The sequence below is a fragment of the Trachymyrmex septentrionalis genome, unplaced genomic scaffold (assembly GCF_001594115.1).
Source record: "Trachymyrmex septentrionalis isolate Tsep2-gDNA-1 unplaced genomic scaffold, Tsep1.0 scaffold183, whole genome shotgun sequence".
Classification (NCBI taxonomy): Eukaryota; Metazoa; Arthropoda; class Insecta; order Hymenoptera; family Formicidae; genus Trachymyrmex; species Trachymyrmex septentrionalis.
In genome coordinates this window covers 472,571-477,269 of record NW_017305001.1, presented here as the reverse complement: position 1 = coordinate 477,269, position 4,699 = coordinate 472,571, and positions in this window count along the sequence as shown.

The following is a 4,699-nucleotide window of genomic DNA, read 5'->3' as shown; positions in this document are numbered from 1 at the left end:
TACAGAGTTGCCACAAATTTGGAAATCACAAAAATTAGAGAAAGTCAAGGAATTTGAAAATAGTCGATCGTGGAAAAGTCAAGGAATTAGCAAAATTTTCTCGAAAAATAAAATTTTTGTTTTAAAGAAGTTTAAAATATGCACTTATACATTTTAAATACTATTAACTTAACAATTAAAAACTTAGCCAGTAACATTAATAGTAATTTACTTTAATATGTTGAATTACTCTCTCAACAAAATATTTAAGGTGATTCTTAAGTGAATCGAGTTACCATAAAAATGTTTAATTTCTTTATATAATGAAGTTGAAGTATCGAACATGACGTGTGCAATATTCTAGAATAAGATAATGATGAAATGAGAGAGGAAAAAACGTTGGAAAAGTAATGTTACTTTTAACATATGTATAACTTATGTTAGTAATAGGTAAGGATTAGAGGAGTTTTTTTTTGACTAATTAACATTATATGCAAATATTATTATAAATTTCTCTAAAAAATGAAATTGTAATAGTATAAAAAATTATAATTATAATGATTACAAAAAAGTAATAGATTAACGGTTACTCTGGAAAGATATTTATTGTTGAAATGGCAAAATAATCTCATTTTCAATGTATAAGACTGCAAGTTATATAAGAAATCCATTTCTTTTTATTTCATTATTTTTGCATACTATTATGTGTTTTATATTATTTCATTAAGATATATATGTTTTAATATTTTATTCCAATTATGCCAATATTTGCGATTTTGGATAGACTCTTATAAGGCACTCCAAATTTTCAATACTTTACTAAAGAACCACCTTAACGATTTTTAAATTAGGACAAAAATAGAAAAAAGTTTTTAAAATATTAAACGTCAGGAAAAACCTTAAAACTTTGTCTGGAAATCAGATAAAAATCGTATAATTTTAGGGTGAAAAATTTGTAGCAACACTGATTAACGATATATTATTACATTATTTAGAGCTAACTATTAATACATGTTATGTATGTACGCGTGCACGCGCGCGCGGGTGTGTGTACACATACACACATGTACATATATGCACGTACGCACGCACGCTCATAATACAGTCAAAAAAGATGCGTTTTTTTACTACGTTTTTTTTCTGTTAATTTTATTTGAAAAATGGAAATAATATAATCCGTTATTTCACTAAAATGTAAAAAATATATTTAATTAAAATAAAAGACAAGTTTGGTAAAATTACATGAACGGACTTCCTTTCGATGATTTTGATCTTGACATGTACGTTGTTATTAAGATCATCATCCTGAGTGACTTTCAATAGATTTCTAACGAGTCATCGCTCGTTATTCTTCAGGTAACAGATACCCATCATTATAACGTGAGATTATGTCAAATTTTATGTCATTTACTCTTAAAATTAATCTAAAAATGACATGTTTTTGACGGTCCTAACTTGGAACGCATCCTGAGTTGCGTTCCAAAATTCAACTCTGTCAACTCGAGTATCATTTTACTGTTGTTGGTCACCGAATGAATAAAGGTAATATATACTCAGAGTTGACAGAGTCAAGTTTTGGAACGCACTTCTGAGGGCATCCCACGATAGTCGGATTTCGGAAAACAGAATCTTGGAAAAGTAATACGAGGGGTGTTCAAAAAGTAAGTTTCCCTGCTCCGGGAAAAAAGCAAAACACAATTTTTAGGTTAAAGTAACATATGTATTTATTGTTTGACTTATAAACTATTTTTCTACATAGTCCCCTTGGACTTGAATACATTTTTTATATCTGTTCTGAAGCTTTGACAAACCTTGTTTATAAAAATCCGTGCCCTGTTTTTTAAAGAATAATTTAACAAAGTCTTTCACTTCATCATTTGAATTGAAGTGATGGCCACCCAAACTTTCCTTTAACTTAGGAAAAAGAAAAAAGTCACTTGGTGCGAGATCTGGAGAGTAGGGTGGGTGATCAAAAATTTCCCATTTGAATTTTTCCAGTAAGGTTTGTGTTTTTTTTGCTGAATGAGGCCGTGCATTGTCGTGAAAAAGCAACACTTTTCTCGATAATTTTCCAGGACGCTTTCGTTTAATGGCACTTTTAAGTTTATTTAGCACTTCACAGTAACGATCTGCATTTATCGTGGTACCGGATTCAAGAAAATCAATCAACAGAACACCTTCGTTGTCCCAAAAAACTGTGGCCATAACCTTACCAGCAGAATACTGGATTTTTGCTTTTTTTGGAGCACTCTCTTCTGATTTCTTCCAAACCATACTTTGTCGCTTCATTTCAGGGTTTGTGTGGTGAACCCACGTTTCATCCCCTGTCACAATGCGTGAGTAAACATTTTCGCCTTCATCTTCAAGCATGTCAAGAAATTTTCCTGCAGACTGAAGTCTTTTTTGTTTGTGATCATCTGAAAGCAGGCGTGGGACCCACCTCGCACAAACTTTACGGTAACGAAGATGATCTGTTATGATTGTGTGGATTGAAGTTCGACAAATATCGATTTCAGGAGGCATTGAGTCCAAAATTCTGTCAATTGTAAAGCGCCTATCCGCCAAAATGATTTTTTCGACTGCTGCGACTGCGTCATCTGTAATGGCGGTTTTTGGCCTGCCTGCACGCTGCTCATCATGAACTTCTCCGCGTCCCTCGAGAAAATATGTACGCCACCGACGCACCATTTGCACACTCATGCATTTGTCACCATAAATATGCACTAATTCAGTGTGAATTTCGTTGCCATTAAGCCCTTTTGCAGTTAAAAAGCGAATAACTGCACGCAACTCACAAGTGGACACGTTTTTCACAGGTAGTTCCATGGTTTCCGAGCCGGTACTGATGAAACAAATTTTTTCGGCAGCTAAGACCAGTTCCGCTCTTATCGGTATATCCTAAACTAAAACTATGTTCGGTCCCAGCTCGCTAGATGGCGCTGGGGCAAAACGGCAGACTAGGGAAACTTACTTTTTGAACACTCCTCGTAGAATGGGAATCAACCAATCAAAAGACACGACGGTGTCTTGGCGCCAAGATAAGTGCAGTGACCTATCGTGGCGCAAAACCGGCCGTGTTATCAGAATCATTTAAGTTTGACGTGTTCGTTACGGTGTTACTTTGTACATTATACACACTCGGAAATTATTTTCGGAAATTTATTTTGTCATCATGAGTAAAAAGTTATTAGTGGTAAGTTATTTTCATTTACTATAATTTTTTATATAATACGTGTTCATAATAATAGTGAAATATTTTTCTAAATATAAAAGTTTATAGATTTATAGATTAGACTTAATACAAAATAGATCAAATAATTTAAAATTAAAACAGTAAAAACAAGACTACTAGTTAAGTTAGATATTTAAAGCAATAATTATCATAAACAATAAATTAATTTCTAACTGATGTTTCGATCTCTATCGCCTCATTCTCAATGTTAACGTGCAATTTAGAAAATGTTATTCTTATAAATATTATTCTTATAATTTGTATTGTTAAATTATATGTTAACATTAAACAACACAAAAAATGTCTGTTAGAAATTGATTTATTATTTATGATAATTTTAGATTAAACAGCTAGCATGGTAATCCTGTTGTTTTTGTTTTAAAAATTAAGTTATCGATAAATTGAATGATAATAATAAAAATATTAAAAAATATTAACTATTTTTCTTACCAAGGACAATATATGTGTAGTTGTTAATGGATATTGAAAGAGAAGCAAATTACATTACATTCAGTTTGAACATTTATAATAAAAAGGAACTAATATCAGTGATAGATAAAAACAGACATATTTGCATACAAGGTACAGTACATTTCAGTTTTATTTTTCTTGTAATTGTTAATGCATTTAATGTAAAATAAAATGATTACAAATATGATATATATGCATGTACATATACAAGTACATGTATAGTGTATATATACAGGGTGTCTCACAACTATCGAATTTTCGTTTAAGAACGTATTCTTGACGTAACTTTGAGACAAATATTCTAATATAAAAATGTCGAGACTACAAGTTTTTAAAGTAGTTTTTGAATTATAATTGATTAAAGATTGTGTGTAATTCAAAAATTATTATAGCCTCGATATTTTCGTATTAAGATTTTTGTCTTAGAATGTTCAAAAGAGTCCAGAAATAATAATAGAGGCTCTAAAAATAATATAGTTTTTTACGTATAAGCATTTAAAGTTAGCTTATAATTTAAAAAATTATAGGAACTTCGACATTTTTGTATTAGGATTTTCGTCTCAAAATTATCTCAAGAATACGTTCTTAAAAGGAAATTCGATAGTATGAAACATCCTGTATAGGGGGAGTTCCCCTAACGCCGAACGGCACCTAATACCGGACATTAGCTATAACTGTGACAATTGAATCGCTATCGAGCCGTTATTTCACATAAGTCATGGAGGGAATAGAATAAACAACAATCATGTTTCGACACGTTCCAGTCGCATGTGCACAGCTAGTGAACTCGATTGATTGTTGCGTTTGACGGAAAGCCGGTGTATCGTATAAATTCTAAGTTATTATATCTACTTATTTATATGATCAAAAGACGTGTGAGTTGTGTTGTTATATCTTTTTGGTAAATATTTTTTAATTACTTTTGTATTTTGCGTATATAGTGCGAACTTTAAAAAAGTTTTTTTTTATTGAGTTCAATGTCTCCTAGTTCCGGACAGATGTTTTCCTCTTTTGTCG